The sequence below is a fragment of the Mus caroli genome, chromosome 8 (assembly GCF_900094665.2).
Source record: "Mus caroli chromosome 8, CAROLI_EIJ_v1.1, whole genome shotgun sequence".
NCBI classification, from domain to species: domain Eukaryota; kingdom Metazoa; phylum Chordata; class Mammalia; order Rodentia; family Muridae; genus Mus; species Mus caroli.
Window position 1 is genome coordinate 45951311 of NC_034577.1, and position 10696 is coordinate 45962006.

The window sequence follows — 10696 nt, forward strand, 5'->3', positions numbered from 1 at the left end:
GCATAGTTTCACAAGAGAGAGCTATATCTGGGTCCTTTCAGCAAAATCTTGCTAGTGTATGCAATGGTGTCAGCGTTTGGAAGCTGATTATGGGGTGGATCCCTGGATATGGCAGTCTCTAGATGGTCTATCCTTTCATCACAGCTCCAAACTTTGTCTCTGTGGGGAAGCAAGAGGAGAAATGGGATGAGAAAATGCTGGAGGGCATACCAGGAGGGTCATAATGACTGGACTATAAAATGATTAAAAAGAATTTTAAAAAAGGAAAGTACAAATAAAATGAAAAAAAAAGTTGTGTATAGAGACACTTTGTAGCCAGTAGATAAGTCAGAGGTAACAACAAAAAATAACCAAACAACAACAACAAAAATGGCAAGCAAATCAGATTGCTTTGACAGTATTAAAACATTTTATTGAAAACAACATTGGTGAGAATTTGTAAAACACAGAGACGTCATTATCTAAGAGGGAGAGCAGAATGCAGGTGCACTTTCCAAATGTACTAAGGAAGGGGAAACCCACTATTCTTTGCTCTCAGTCTCTCCACCATTAGATTCCTACCTAATGTCTCTATTGGCCATGTATTTGTGGCAACAAAAGCTAAAATCATTAAAAACTCTTAGGACCTCTGAGTTGAGGGACTCAAAATTAATTAGAACCATCACAGAAATTGATCTTTCTTTAATCTGTTCAATATCATAAAACAAAACTTTTTTGTAAAAAAAAATGATTTTGGGGGAGAAAGCTGTATATAACTAGTATGATATGTAGTTGTGGCTACAAAGCATGATGTCTGTGCCCTGATATACATTTTAATCTATACTATAGTGTATATTTAAATATAGAATAATGGGTTTTTATAGATCTGTACTATCTAAAAATTACTACATATCTTTCAGAGACTATGGAAAAACTGGGTCAAGATCATTTTTAATCATCCTCTAGGTCATCTGCTACTTAAGGTCACCTGCTCAAATTTGACTATAGAAGTTTTAAGGAAAAGAATAAAACCGCCTGTATATTCAGGCATTCTCTGACTAAGGACTCAGCTGGGATTTCAGGGTAGATCAAATTGAGATATACCTAATAAACAGTGTTTATCATATTAGTGTGGTTTGACATGAACAAATTAAAAGCCCTCAGCCCAGAAGGTTACACAATGCTTTAATCTAAGGATGTCTCTGACTTTGTTGAAAAACAACTCGCTAGAATCTTTTGTAATTGTGCTTAGAAGCCAGAGAATAGTATATTGTTCTGTTGGTTTCTTAGCTTTTGATTAAGTCAGTTGTGCCTCATACATTTTAAGTCATATCATAAATTCCTTGTGGCTAACATCCAACCTTCTTAATTTTGAATGTAGTCACAAAACATTATTGTAACACACTAACAATAGATTGTTGAAAACATAACAATTCATTATATATATACATATTTATCCATTTCACTCTATATTTTAGTATTACTTCTTTATATGTGCCTGTAAAAACAATATGCTTTGATTTATGATTTAATATAAACAAAAATCAGGAAATAAAATAATTCTACAAATCATTTTATCATTTTTTAATGCTTCAGAGTTTCATGAATACAAATGTTATATTATGTTATATTCAAATACGATTCTCTTCTCACCCCTATAATTGTGGAATACTCTACCTCTTGCTTCCCAACTTTCTGTGTTCTGCTTTATAAAACTAGTAGAGTTCTCTTAGTGTTCTCTGTATGTGCTTGGTTTCAGACCATGTATCTACTAGAACATAGGTAACCTTGCGTTTTTCCCACTGAATTTGTTAGAAAACATGAAAGTATTAAAACTGTTTAAAGTATACTTCGACAATAGCAATAGGAGTATCTGATGCTGTCTACTTGATAAACTATATATTTAAATTATGTGATGTGTGTGAACAGTGAAAGGTTATTTTATAATATTTATTTTTGGATATTGTTCTTTGTAATATTTTAAACAATGTTCTTTGGTGGCATGGCCTTGGAACTGTGTGGGTTGTAGTATCTCCTGGTCATCAGTATAGGGAAATTATTCATGTTTCACTGCTTCAGTAATGAGATATCAGCCTATAATCCTCTCTGTTGAAGGGATTGTCAGAATCATTGTATCACATGTGGTATGACCTCAACGCCTTTCAGGAGTGCTTTTGTAAGAGAGTTCAGGCTATCTCAAAAGTCCTTTTCATTTCTCTTAACCTTTAAGTAGTTCTCACATAATACCATTCAGTTAAGTCAGTTGTCTGCATAACTCAATGAAAATTACTGCACAAAGATTCAAGAAAACAGGGCTCTCACAGAAATGTCTATGATATACACTTATTATAAAGACATATTTGTATAATTATGGAATAAAATAATTCTGCTCCAATTAACTTATGATTACTAAAAATGACAATTTGTTGAAGAAGCCATTCAAACACTTGCCCACTCCCAAACTGTATACATCCTCATAATCTTCTATACTGCTAGAAGGGGCATTTTGAAAAAAGCAAGCATTGCTTAAGAATTTGTACTTCCATTACCCATTTCAGTTTTAATTATTTTTGTTGTTCTTTGTATTTCAGATACAAAGATTCTACTTATCTTTCCATCTAGGACATTTAGCTAATAAATTAAAAACAAATAAATCTCATCATCCAGAAAAAAATTAAAAAATAGAAAGTAAAATTAAATGGAAAATATATTTGTCTGGAACCAGGGCTGAATAATTGTTATTGTTTTATTTTCATTTAATCTAGAAGACAATGTTAAATCACTTATAACATAGTTCATGTGTTTTCATATGATAAGGAATAATTTTGGATATCTTGAGTGACTTAAAATCACTCACTACTGAATTTAAAAACACAATTTTACAAATAAAGAGACTTAAAATGACTTAAAATAGCAATAAATATCAAGTATAATTATTGCAGTTTTCATTGAGAATATTTATCAAAAAATTAAATATATTGGAATAATTTGTTGCAAAAAGTTCTAGGCATTAAACTTTAATAAAAATTCATAGAAATGTTTTGTTAAATATAATTACTCACCAATACCAGAAGGTACAATATTTGCTTATAATGAAACAATTACTTTTTGGAATATTTTGCTTCATAAAAGTAATTTAGATGTTATAGCTGTGATTGTTTTAAATACAATACAAAAAATATAAAGTTGAGGATAAAGTATTAAGTTCTCTGAAAAATTAGCTTTCAAAAGGAAAATTTATTCATAGTACAATAGCATCAACATATTTAAGTGATTTTAAATAAATATATTTTGTTTGTTTGCAATGCCTATTAATGGACTAAGGTATCTCGTGCATATTTGATGACAAAAATGGTTGTCTGTCAGGCAGCAGGTTCAGAAATAAGGCTGTAAAGATGGTACAGGAAGGTGGTAAATATTCCTAACTATACTCTAAGCCCATTACACACTGATTTTGATTTAATTATTAATATTATGTGTTCAGAAAAATTTACTCTTACTGAGTGTATTGTAATTGTTACTTTCAGTTATGACACACTTTCATAACTTTTAAGAAACTTGGGTCTTAGCTCAGGTTTTACAAAGCTTTGCAGCAAAGAATGATGCTCTTCTTGATGGAGGATTCAAAAGCACATAGAATAAATGCAAATGCAGACATGTCTGAAATATATTTTATACAACTAAAGCGTTACTTAGAATCATACTTTTCCAATTAAATATCTCCATATGACAATAATTTTAGAAAACCTTTAAATATATTATATAAAGGGGATAACTCAGTGTTATTTATTGTGAAATTCTGGCATTAATGTTCTTGGTAAATCAACAATACCATGATATATTAAATATATAATGTCAACTAAAAAAATCTACCACTATAATATTATTTTATTGTTTTCAGTAGTATATATAAATAAAATTGTACCAGAAAATTACCAGATGTAAGTGTACTTTTCTTAAAATAGAAGTTGGAGAAGTTGTATTTTAATAGATGTATACACATTGCTATCATTGTTTCGTTTTTGTTTTTTTGTTTTTTGTTTTTTTGAGACAGGGTTTCTCTGTGCCATCCTGGCTGTCCTACTCACTCTGTAGACCAGGCTGGCTTTGAACTCAGAAATCTGCCTGCCTCTGTCTCCCAAGTGCTGGGATTACAGGCATGTGCCACCACTGCCCAGCTGCTATCATTGTTTAAACACATACATTTAATAGAAACATTTTTCAACTTCTCTCATATACATATATAAGACATTTGTCTTAATCAGAGGTACTATTGCTGTGATAAATCATCATGACCAAGAGCTAGAAAGGGTTTATTGGGTTTACAGTTTCACATCATAGTGGTGGTTTGTCATCAAAGGAAGCCATGGCTTGATCATCCTGCTTTCTTATAGAACCCAGAACCACCAGCTCAGTAATAATAACACCCATAATGAGCTCAGTCATCCCCATCAATCAGTAAATAAGAAAATGCCCTGCAACAGTAAAATTGTGTTTGTAGACTCAGTAGTGAGCGATTTTTAAGTCACTGAAGATATCCAAAATTATTCTTTATCATATGAAAACACATGAACTATGATATAAGTGGTTTAACATTGTCTTCTAGATTAAATGAAAATAAAACAAATAATAACAATTATTCAGCCCTGGTTCCAGACAAATATATTTTCCATTTAATTTTACTTTCTATTTTTAATATTTTTTTCTGGATAATGAGAATTTATTTGTTTTTAATTTATTAGCTAAATATCCTAGATGGAAAGATAAGTAGAATCTTTGTATCTTTGTATCTGAAATTTAATTTCTCTCTTTTCAGATGAATCTAATTTAGGTCAAATTTGGCAGGGTAGGGACATCCTCTTGGAAATGGGGGAGGAATAATGGGATGAGGAGCTGTTGGAGGGCAGAACAGGAGGGTAATAACGACTGAACGGTAAAAAAAAAAAACAAAAAAAAAACAAAAAAACAATTAAAGATAATAACAAAATGTATAGCATCTTGAAATCTTCAAACAAAAACAAATACTTTGATTTTAATAAAAGAGAGAAAAAACTAGCCAGTTTAAAACTGTATTCATCTCTAAAAATGAATGGCATATTTAGGAAAATGAGTAAAACAGAAAAGTATTATAATGAGTAGCTTAAAATAGTCCCATGGAAAACTAATGATTCGAGTTCTGTTTTGGGTTTGAAATATCAGGTTAAGTCTTAAGCACAGTTTGCTTTTATGAGGTATACATATAAGCCAGGAAATGAGGAAGGGGTCATGGGGAGAGGCAGTGGAGGGGTTGTATTAAAATATAGGGATTGTAGAACATAAATAAATAAGAAAGCAACCATGACAGTAGGTGGGATTATTTAGGCAGAGACAGAGATCAGGTAATTAGGAAGATAAGAGGTCCCCGATGAAGGAATCAGAGAACTACCCAGGGAGCTGAAGGGGACTGAAGCTCCATAGAAGGAACATCAATATGAACTAACCAGTACCCTCAGAGTATACCACCAATCAAAGAAAACACATGGTAGAACTTGTGGCTCTAAATATAGTTGTAGCAGAGAATGGCCTAGTTGGTCATCAGTGGGAGGAGAGGCCCTTGGTCCTTTGAAGGCTGTATGCCCCAGTATAGGGAAATGCCAGGACCAGGAATGGGAGTAGGTGATTTGGGGAGCAGGGGAATGGCAGAGGGGATAGGGGATTTTAGGAGGGGAAACTAGGAAATGGGATAGAATTTGAAATGTAAATAAAGAAAATATCTAATAAAAAAAAGCAATGTAAATAAATAAAATATCCAATTAAAAAGAATGAAAAAAAAAGAGTTCAAGAGAGAAAGAGAGTGAAGAGAAAATGGGATCTGAGGCATAGATACCCATGATTTATGGATTCTTGTCATCATGTAATACAAATGAAAACTAAAGAAAAGGAATTAAGAAAACTGAGCTCACATGATTGATACCACTTCTCTTAGAAACACTGGATTTACAAATGAATATCCTAGGCCAAGTATGGGAAACCTGCATAGGAGTGAATCCAAAACACTCCGGTATGACTCCCTCCAATACTGCAAGGTCTTATTAAGTTTATTGATGGCCAATCATATGACAAGATCTCATTAGAGAAGATATCACACACTTATCTATAAGATATAAGAGAGTATCCTGGAACCATGCTGGGAATGTACTCCCATGAGCTATCTTCCATACCAAGATAGGGTGCTGAGAAGAAAGAGTACAATCAGTCTTGCACAGGTATTAACCTTATAAACTATAATTTTCATAATAATATATTTCATACATAATTGATTATATTTATGAATATGTATAATACACTACATAATATATAGTATTAAATATTATATATATTACAGTATAATAATATTAGAAACTCTAACTTATTGGACACATTACAAATATCAGTATAATATTGGCATTACTTTGTGACAGTAACTAACTGACCTCTTTTTCTTGGTTCTTCTACTTACACTGGGCCCCACACAAAATGTGCTATCAATAATTAGTATTAAAGTAGGAGCAGCTCATGGGTTGTTATCATTTATTCTAACTATTGGCTTTTTATGAAATCAAGAAAAGAGAAAGTCATTATCTTTAATTCCTATGCACTGCAATGCTCAACTGGCTCAAAAACATTACTCAGATTGTTCATGATAAACTCTGCAGGTTCACAAATAAAATATACATGAAAATGAAAGAAGTTTTGGGGGAGTAGAAGTTATAGGTAGGCGAGGTGGAGAAGTGGAGTTGATAGCTTTTTGTATGTTCTGTATAAATGCGAAAAATTATCTTAGAATATAGTTCTATATTAAAAATATTAATTTGTCATGTTTCATTGAATCACTGGGTTTTAGTAGCTGTCTTTATTTTTGCTATCAAGTTGTCACTGAAAAAATACTTTAGCATTTGTTCACAGCATTTTAAAGAAAATATTTTAACTAACATAAGAATGGCATAGGTCTTTTTTATTTACGATTATATGACAAATATTCTTTCAAAAATAGTGGTGAATTATAAAATAATGTTTATATAGTGACATTGTATATCCTTGCAAATAAAAATAAACTTGGACAGTCATGACAGCACATGTCTTTTATTGGTCTATTTGTTATTTTTTATTGTTTCTTTGTATCACTCAGTAGGTGGAAGTAGGTAGCTAGTTGTGAGTTGTAGGACAGAATATTCTATGCAGGGAGTTTCAGACCAGATAGGGCTACATACTGAGACTCTCTCTTCAACAAAAATAGAAAGAATGAAATAGAACTAAATGAGAAATATTAAGATTTTGTCGTAATTTTAACTATTCAAGAAGTTAATTACTTTCCAATATACAATATTTAGTAATTGGAAGGAGAGACTATGGTTAAAGTAGTGAGGTAAAGTTTTCTGCCTATTTAGTGCATATCAGAATTTTTTCCTCTGGAGATATCACAGAATACAAACTATGTACTAAAGTCTAATAAAGCACTGCTAAATATTAGAAACATCAAAATGAGCAAGGATGTTTATGCTAATTCCATGCAGTTGAAGAAGATGCATTTGACATTTTAGAATAGGATATAAAGCAAAATTTGCTCGTAATCTTCACTGAGTTCAGGCTTATTTGAGCTTAACAGAGACTTGACATACTTAAGGGAGGCAGAAAAGGAATTATAGCTAGATTTATATTTTTATTAACATGAAAATAGTAAAGTAAAAGTGAAGACTCAAATACCATTCTTTGTAATGTGCCAGTGATTATTTTCTTAATTGGATAAACAACTTAAAGTGGACTCAACTACAAGATGCTTTCTGACATAGTGTCAATTTTCTGTTTGCTTTACAGTGTTAATCGTGTGCATACTTATACATAAAATTGTGGTTTGAACAACTGAGACAATTCTTAGCTCTGACATTCTTGTTAGCAGAATGCAATTAAAGCTGCTGTTTATTCTTTGTTTTACTTTCAGCAGTGCTTTAATACAAGGTGATACAGTGGTGCGTGATTGTTATTGGTTGCCATTTTGCACTTGTTAAATAATAAAAGATCTTGAACAATGCTTCCAAATATACGTTTAATTTGATTCTATTTTAAATATTGTCGCTGAATGGGGAGGCAGGTTTTTTTTCACTCAGAAGCTAAGCATATTAATAAAGTGATAAGTAGGTGTATTTGTGCTATGATGAGACAGATGCCTGGATTATTGATACAATGCAGAAAGTGATGATTATAATAATGAGAATTAACCTTGACTGACAGTTATTAGCATTCCAAGCTTTCTGCCCAACAACAAATTTATAATAACTTATTTTGTTACTCTTAACAATTCTATGGTTTACTTACAATTATGATTTCTAATGTTAAAATATATACTAAGAATAATAAAATGTGTAACTTATTCATGGGAGTTTTCTATTAGTAGGTAGTTTATGCAGTGATAGTACACACTGTTTATAATAATCATGCTAGCATATGGGGAAATCTAACACATTCTCATGCAATACAGAAAATATATCAATAAAATATCAAGATTAAAGAAATCTAATGCACGGGATATTATTCAGGGTGATAACTAGAACAGAAAATGTCCATTCAGTTTATTTGAGCAGGAAATTTAATTTTCTCTGGACTTAGGGTAATAGCAATATGGATGAATGGATGAAATAGTTCATTGTGCTATGTAGATTTGAATTATCCATGAAATTAGTTAACACTGATATAATCGTGAAAGATGATTGTCATTGACATTGTCAGTGGCTATTCTATGCTATGGTCAGTATTACTGAGCAAAATGATATGTGCTATATTTGAGATATTTCTTTAGAAAGAAATGTGACTAGAACTAAAAATCATGCAGAATAACAGAATTTTGAACGGGCACACAATACAGCTAATAGATTTTTCCTCACTCCAACCACTGCCAAAGAACAATAGAAACGGACAAAATGGATTCCCAAGAGGGCAGTCTCTGGATAGTCATTCCTTCAGTCTCTGCTCCGAACTTTGTCTCTGTAATTCCTTCCATCGGTATTTTATTCCCCTTTCTAAGAAGGATTAAGAGTTTCTGGGCTACACTTATTAATGAGTGCATATCATGTGTGTTCTTTTGTGATTGGGTTGCCTCGCTTAGGATGACATCCTCCAGATCCATCCATTTGTCTTTGAATTTCATAAATTCATTGATTGTAATTTCTGCGTTGTACTCCATTGTGTAAATGTACCACAATTTCTGTATCCATTTTTCTGTTGAGGGACATCTTGGTTCTTTTCACCTTCTGTCTATTATAAATAAGGCTGCTATTAACATAGTAGAAATGTGTTCTTATTACAAGTTGGAGCATCTTCTGTGTATATGCCCAGGAGTGGTATTGCTGGATCTTCCTATAGAACTATGTCCAATTTCCTGAGGAGCTGCCAAGCTGATTTCCAGAGTGGTTGTACCAGCTTGCAGTTCCACATGCAATGGAGGAGTGTTCCTGTTTCTCCACATCCACGTCAGCATCTGCTGTCACAGGAGTTTTTGATCTTAGCCATTCTGACTAGAGCTTGCTGACAGGAGTCTGATATAGCTTTCTCCTGAGAGGCTCTGCTAGTGCCTGGCAAATACAGAAGTGGATGCTCACAGTCATTGGACAGAGCACGGGTCCCCAATGAAGGTGCTAGAGATAGTACCCAAGGAACTATCTCTGCAGCCCCATAGGAAGAATGTCAATATGAACTAATCACTACCCCCAGAGCTCCATGGGTCTAAACCACCAATCAAAGAAAACACATAGCAGGACTCATGGCTCTTGCTGCATATGTAGCTGAGGATGGCCTAGTCCTAGTCGGTCATTTATGGGAGGAGAGGCACTAGGTCCTGTGAAGGTTCTATGCTATAGTATAGGGGAATGTCAGGACAAGGAATGGGAGTGGTTGGATTGGGGAGAAGGTGAGAGGGGAGGGGGAGGAGATTTTCAGAGGGGAAACTTGGAAAGATGATAACACTTGAAATGCAAATAAAGGACTCCTCTGAAGAAAAGTAGTCTGCACAGAGGAGAGTGTGTACACAGAAGCTGATAGCTTCTGGGACAGGCGGGAGCCACAAAGCTTCTGAGGCAGCGCCCTTTTCGGGTCCCGGACATCCAACAACCTTCCAGTCCACTGTAGCACCATGGTTCCTGGCCTGGGGAGTCTCCGAACACCCGCAAGGACCCACACAGGATCCCCCACGGGATCCTAAGACTTCTGGTGAGTGGAACACAGCATCTGATCCAATCCAATCGCGCAGGACCTGAGACTGCATTAACTAGGGAAGCAGATAACCCGGCCTGATTAGGGGCACAAGTCCCTTCCGGTCCACTCCAGCACCGGGATTCATTGTGCACTGAGTTTCTGGACACCCCCAAGATTCTCTCAGGACCTTCCACGGGGATCTTAAGACCTCTGGTAAGTGGAACACAACTTCTGCCAGGAGGCAGGTTCGAACACCAGATATCTGGGCACCTTCCCTGCAAGAGGAGAGCTTACCTACAGAGAGTACTCTGACCACTGAAACTAAGGAAAGAGCTAGTTTCCCAGGTCTGCTGATAGAGGCTAACATAATCACCTGAGGAACAAGCTCTAACCAGAGACAACTATAACAACTAGCTACAGAGATTACCAGATGGCGAAACGCAAACATAAGAATGTTACTAACAGAAATCAAGACCACTCACCATCATCAGAATGCAGCACTCCCACCCCACCT